This window comes from Camelus bactrianus, chromosome 9 (genome assembly GCF_048773025.1).
Source record: "Camelus bactrianus isolate YW-2024 breed Bactrian camel chromosome 9, ASM4877302v1, whole genome shotgun sequence".
Taxonomy (NCBI): Eukaryota; Metazoa; Chordata; class Mammalia; order Artiodactyla; family Camelidae; genus Camelus; species Camelus bactrianus.
In genome coordinates this window covers 63,940,778-63,948,049 of record NC_133547.1, presented here as the reverse complement: position 1 = coordinate 63,948,049, position 7,272 = coordinate 63,940,778, and positions in this window count along the sequence as shown.

Below are 7,272 nucleotides of genomic sequence, written 5' to 3'. Positions count from 1 at the left end.
AGAAAAAGGAAGGAGAAAGAGAGTGATGGAAGGAAACATATCCGATACCCCAGAGCTAAGAAATGCACGAAGTGTTCTGGCACCTACAAGTACGGTTCTTTGTGGCTGACAAATAGGATGCAGGTACTGGGGGAGCAAGAGCTACAGGGAGAGGGTTAGTCAGCAGCCAAATCCAAAAGAGACCCTGGCCCCTCCTAGCCCTGAGTGGTTGGCTTTACGAAGACCAAGCCTGCGCCAGGAGCCAGGAGCCAGGAGCCCTTTGGAAAGGGAAGCACAATTTGCACGCTGGGACCTGCCCCTGTTCTCCCACACTATGTGAGTTCCATGGCTGATTCTGGTCTGTGTCCACAGTCTGATTTGGGTGTAGCCTTCTCTGTAACAGATTTTCCCAGCCCCTTATCACAGTGCCTGCTCTTGTTATGGCAACGGCTGTGAATGTCTCAGTGGGTGGGTCGTGCCCCTCGATTAGTTATCTCTGCTCCATTTCTCAGTGTTGTTTCAGTTGGCCGGAGGGGGCTCTCATCACGGGGAGAAGAGGATGGGAATGCTACTGAGTATCAGCTAACCTTCTTCCCCTCTCACTAAGACGCTGTGAACAAACATTAGCCTGCTTTAAGCTAAGGGCTAAGACTTGTGTTTGATTCCTCATGATCCTAGATGCCCAGGACAAATCAACCGGCAGTCCCTTAGAGCAGACTCTAAAGTCACAATGTATAATGCCTAGTTATGGGCGTTGAGAGTCAGGCAGACCTGGGTTCATGCCCTGTCTCTTCTACCTCCTAGCTCTGTGTTTTCACAAAGTAATTAATTTACTTGGTCTTTAGTTTCCTCACTTGTAAAATGAGGACCACCACACATACCTTTTATGCTTATTTTGTAGATTCAACAGTGCAGACACTTAAAGCATCTTGAGAGTAGTTTGACATAGGCAAGCACTTAATACACAGGTGACACCATCACCACCACCACTACCATCATCATCATCATCACCACCACCATACAAAATAAAACATATTAAATAAAGTTGACATTACACACATCTGACAGACACAAGCACCTAATTCTAGCTGTGGCTCCCCGCAAAATCACAATGGGACTTTGGACAAGTTACTGGACTTGCATTGGCTTCAGTTTCACATCATATGCAAGAAGGGAGCAGATTTGATGATCTATCTGTGAACATAACCTGTGGTTTCTTGAATAAGATTAATGCCCATGTACACACAACTCTTTCTCTGGATAACCACTCAGTGACAGTGCTGTGTAAAAACACAGTAGCAATGAACTTTATTACATACCTTCAGGGTTTCAGATGAGATAACAAAAGCTTTTTCTTAACTTAAATTTCCCACTAGCAGCTTTTCTCTCAGTCGGGTAGTGTGTGTCGACGTGGATTTTCAGCTATCAGAGCATTTGTACTGAAGCATCCCCATGGTCTCTTTAAGAGAAGGAGAGTGCTTAATTTTCTTCTATGTTTTCTCAGCCCCTGTCACATTGCATGACCCATGGTTGGTTATGTGCACTTATTTATTAGTTGAATAAATAGAAGAATAAGTGAATAGGCACCGAATGAATGAACACACATCTGTAATTGCTCCTAATGTTTACATGGACTCAAGGAATATGGAGGTAAAAATTTTCAGGGCACCATAGGACCTTAGGGACAAAAGGGATTTAAAGTCTCTTCTTGTACTGCTGAGAATCTTTCTACAGTGTTCTAACAAGGCTTGTCTATGTCAAGGGATGGAGAACCCAGTGCCTCCCATGGCAGTGCATTTCACTTTCACGCAACTATGACTGCAAGGGGGGCCTTTCTTCTCTTATTGAGCCTGCATCTGTCTTCTGGTACAATTAGAAGAGGTAACAGGCATATAGACCTCTCATCTATGGGCAGAACAATTGACCAAAGCCAAGTGTGTGTGTGTGTGTGTGTGTGTGTGTGTGTGTGTGTAGGAGGAGATGTCATGTGATGGGGTCAGCAACGTCCAAAGAACTGTGTTTGACCTTGTGATGGCATTCAGAGCCGACCAGACCTGGGAAAGTAATTCATACCAACAAAGTTTACAGGATACAAATATATAAACTTGGTCACAATTTTTTAACTGTGGAACTTTCTTTCTACATTACCACAGTACACCCATGTGCTATTCCAGGCACATGAGAAGTCAGCCTGAACCTCAGGAGGGATCAGTGTGGTGATTCTGAGACCTGTTTGTTCCAGGCTCTGGAGAGGTGGATGAGACATTCTCTATGGCGTCAGAGGACGCCCCTCAGAGGGTGGAACACGGAGGGTCCTCCAGGTCAGATTCACTTTCATGAGAGAGATCCACTACATAAACTGCCCTTAGCTTCCCTTTTCTGCCCCTCGTGTAGACCACGTTCTGTCTCTTGCAGGATATGAGAGATTTATTTGTACCTTCAGTGCAACTTAGAATAAACTGGGTCAATGTTTTCTTCCCCTTTTCATTGTTAGGGATGGAGTTAGGCATGTTTCCAGTGACGGATCACTTTGTAACTTGTATTACGGCTTTGGATATGCCAACACAGCTATGTCAGTCTCAGATACACCCTGGTCATCTTGATAAACTCATGCCTTCCTACATTCCCTTGGCCTCCTGTTTCCTGACTTTTCTAGGGTCTTGGGTTGGGCATGTTTACACATGCATGGTATCATTCATTGTTTGAGGATTTAATCAGGATAACTGTCAGAGAGAGGCAGGAATGATAAATTGGTTTCCTCAGTATTCCTTCTGGTCCTCTTCTCCCTGTTGACTTCATCTAGTGTAGAGACATTCCCCGGCCTCCGCAGAGCTAGAGACGGCCATGTAACACCATCCTGGACAACGAGCTGTAAGTGGAAATCCTTCGTGCTTCCTCCTTCCTCTGCCCTGAACTGTATAGACTAATATGGTCCTATACCCACTAATAAATCTAGTCTATAGGATTTGGATCCAAGCTGTGACCTGGAGTGTTCTAGGCTCATTCCTTCTACCTTGGAATCCTCCTGGCCTCTCAGCTATAACTCAGCCTCTTGAAGATCTGAGCTTCTGTCTTCCCAGCTGCTGGAGTTCTCATCCTGTGTGACCTGGCCCCAACCTCTGAGAGAGTAACGTGGCAGGTATTTCTCTTGCATGGTTACTAGTGGAAGAGACAGATGTGTAAACTCACCAATCAGGAAATGTGATGGCTTACCAACTTGGCCAAAGAAAATGCAAAGACTCAATAGATAATTTCATTCCAACAAGTCTAGGCATACCAAAGAGGAGAGTGCCTTTTAATCCTAAAGGTGTGAAACTTTTAAGGTAGTTTAAAAGGCAGAGTGATTTAGAGTAATCTTTGGAGTCAGGTCAATTTAAGTTTTAAATATTGGCTCCAACACTTCCAGTTGCTGTGTTAGTCTGGGCTGGTTACTTAACCTCTCTCAGCCATATGTCAGACGGGAACCACAGAAGAACCTAATCGTCAGGTTGAAAGGGACTCAGTGAAACAATACATGTAAAGCAGCTGATGAAGTGTCTGCTATCTAGTAAAGTGCTTAATGAATGACAGTTATTTCTATGATAACTGAGCTATTGATGATTGTCAAGCTATTTTATTATTAAGACATTAATATTTATTAAGTTTTAACTTTTTGTTTAGTAGAGAAAGGTGAAGTTTTATATCTAATAATTGGTGAATAATGGTGTTAGTTCCCAATAAGGTTAGACGGGGAAGGCTGATTTAGTCACCAGCAGGTCATTTTTACAAAGTCACAATGGGTGACTTCATTGTTATTGTAAGCTTGTTGGACGAGAATGTCAGGGGCTGATTTCTTCACCTCAGGCCCAGAACTCTTAGCTTTGTCCCTTTGGCTACAGGGACAGCATGTGGCTTGGGTAAAGGAGGAGAGGGGAATGTGCTAGAAATGCAGTGGCCATGCCCTTCATTCCCGCCTAGGTTCCTGGCCGCCCCACTGAGCTGCCATGTGGCTCTTCCTTTCCCATTCCCAGCCATAGACAGGACTGAAGATGGCTAGAGCAAGGGGGCTCCTCAGAGATCATCTAGTCACACTTCCCACTGTTCCAGATGGGTAAACTGACATCCAGAGAAAAGACATGATGAATGGAGAGTATATCTCCTGTTGTTCAAATTATTATTTTTTACTTTTTATTTCCTGATCATTTTTTTCTGCTGCACACTAAATGCTGACCCACTGATGTGATCAATATCTGCTATCAAATGAGAAAATAGTTCTTCCCAGTTGGGAGATGATTAATCTTGAGCCCCAATATCCTGATGAAGGAACCAAAACAGTTTAGGCAATTGGGTGTCAACACCGAAAGTAACTCATACATATGCTAGGACAAGAGATCCTGTAATTCTCCATATGGCCTGTCAATACCAAAGAGGTCAAGAGTTGCCTTGGCATGAGGAGAAAATTTTTGGCAACAATAAATGTGACCTGACCCCCTCCCCCAGGAAGGCCATGGATATCAGCCAGACATTCTCATAGCATCCATCATTAGGAAGATGTGTCATACACAGATTTTACAGTCAGAATCAGGAATATCTTTTCCTGATTGTGTGGACTTAGATATGTTATCTGAACTTCCTGTGCCTTGGTTTTCTCATTTGAGAAGTGAGTGTGTAGTTCTAGCTGCTTTCCCAGATAACTTGTTGCTCACAGAATCTGATTCTAGTTGGTTTTTTTCAAGTGAATGATCCTTCTTTTTTCTTTTTTAAACCAGCTGTACTGAGTGTGACTTCAAAGGGAAGCCATGTTAATAGAAAGGGAGGGAATCTGTCCCCGACTTCCTGCCCTCGTGGCCACAGCCTCCGGGGTGGGTCCCGGCTCAGTCTGGGTGGGAAGAGGTGTGTCTGAGGCCTGGTTTCTGTCTCATTCACTCTTGGAGAAAATTAAGCTCTTATTTTTGGCATCCCTTGGGCAAGTGTAGAGAAAACTCAAAGGGTGGGGGGAAAACCCATGTTTTTTAATCACTGGTTTCTGAGGCAGTGCCTCCATGTGTTCCTTTTTCAGTACCAATGTTTCTCTCAAACTGTCCATTGCATGTTGTTTTCTTGTCTCTAGTTCATCTTCAGATCTTCTTGTTTCTTCTTAACAACATGGCTTGTGATTTTATAGCAGCATACCATAGGCTGGGTTTAAACAACAGAAATTTATTTTGTTTTTGTTTTGTTTTGTTTTTGTTTTTTTATTTTATTTTATTTTTAACATTTTTTATTGATTTATAATCATTTTACAATGTTGTGTCAAATTCCAGTGTAGAGCACAATTTTTCAGTTATACATGAACATATATATATTCATTGTCACATTTTTTTCTCTGTGAGCTACCATAAGATACCACTTGTATAACAGAAGTGTATTTCTCATGGTTCTAGGGGCTAGAAGTTTGAGATCATGGTGTCGGCAGGTTTAGTTTATTCTGAGGCCTCTCTCCTTGGCTTGCAGATGGCTGCCTTCTTGCTGTGTCTTCATATGGTCCTTTCTCTGTGTGAACATGCCTCCGGTGTCCCTCTTTTGTTCCCAAATTTCCAGTTTTTATAAGGATACTGGTCAGATTGGATTAGGGCCTTTCCTAATGGCTTCATTTCAACTTAATTGTCTCTCTAAAGTCCTTATCTCCAAATACAGTCGCATTCTGAGGTACTTGGACTTAGGTCTTCAACATATTAATTTGCAAGGTGGGCACAATTCAGCCCATAACAGTTACCATTTCATTATTTTACAGTTTATTAAGTCACAAGAACATGAATTTGTGGTTGTTTTAGTTTGTCTCCTAAACCTGTAATCATGTCACAATATTTGGGCTTCTCTAACCAGAGACATTTGTGAAATACAGTACTGTGTGGTCAGGGTGATATGGCATTGAAGTTAGACTTAAAAAGAATCACCAGTGAGAAAGTCAGCCCTATGTCCCATGTCATTTCTTCATGTTCCTCCATTTCTCCCTTCTTTGCATTAAGCAATAAGGCTAAATAATTTTGTCATCAGTAGGTCTTGCTGGGCCCAACCTGTTTTCTCTTCTCTTGGTTACAGAGATCTTTTTTGCCATTTGGAACACTCTGCTCCTTTATTGTTAGTCTTTGTGATTTCTATGGGTCTGACATCACTGCAGGCTCCAGGAGTGGAGACGTGATCCACTCATGGCCTAAAATGTAGAACATCTACCTGGACTCAAAATTTCACTCAGGGTTTCTCCCTATAAGTCAAAATGCTGCTAAAACAAAGAAGAGACACTCTGCCCTCTACAGATTCTAGACACTTAACGAACAGCTAAGCCACATGCCATCTTGGCTGCTTTATAGTGTTCAGCTGGAAATGAAGTTGACCCAGAGGATATCAGAACCAAGAAATGAGTAGGAAACAACATCACTTGAGGCCATATCTGAAGCCATGTGGGTAACTTCCTGGGTATGTGAGTAAACCCCTTTTTAGTTGAATATAGTTTGAGTTATGTGGCCGTCACTTACCTGACTATAGGGATTGGACTGTAATCTAAATTTGACCCAAAGGCTCATGCTTTTTCAAGTAAACTACAGGTGAAGAACAAGTGCTTCTGCCTCTAGATGTGTATTATCTTAGGTTAGTTCCTCCAGAAACAAACCCTGAAGTAAAGATCTGGTTATAATCAGTGGCGGACAACGTGTTTGTCACAGGCTCACAGCCATTCAGCTCTACCACGACAGGATCTCCTCCAGATCAGCAATGTCCTGGGCAGCCCGGTCACCACCACATGTGCACAGGCTCATCAAAGACACCAGTGCCCTCTAGCTCTCACTGGAGCCTGGAAGCTCATTGGCTCCTAGACCTTGGCTTCTGGGGATTGTACTGTTGAGAATCTCTGTTACTCAAAGAAGACAGCCTTGGGGCTCTGGAAACCTGCTTTGGGTTCTTGGGTGAGATTTGCAAGGGGCATCCTTGACTTCCTCATTTTGCAGTTGCCAAATTCTAGGCATCCTCTTAAATTTCCTGGCAGTGAAGTCCAGTCTTCCATTGTCTCTCCTGGGGTCACCTTAGTGGATGATTCAGGAAGCACCATTAGAAGAGAGGAGAAATAAGTCAAGGAAGGGAAGGAATGCAATAGTGCTATTCCCCAGCTTGCTACAGGGAGAAATCAGGGTTCATTCTCCCTGGAGAACTTTCAGATACAGTGTTAAATGGCCTCCTGTGTTATGTTCCTTAAGAGCAAGAAAGTTGGAATATTTTCCACCAAATCCTTTCAGTTATTGGTTTAGAACTTTTCCCTTGGGCACTTAATTCCCAGGCATT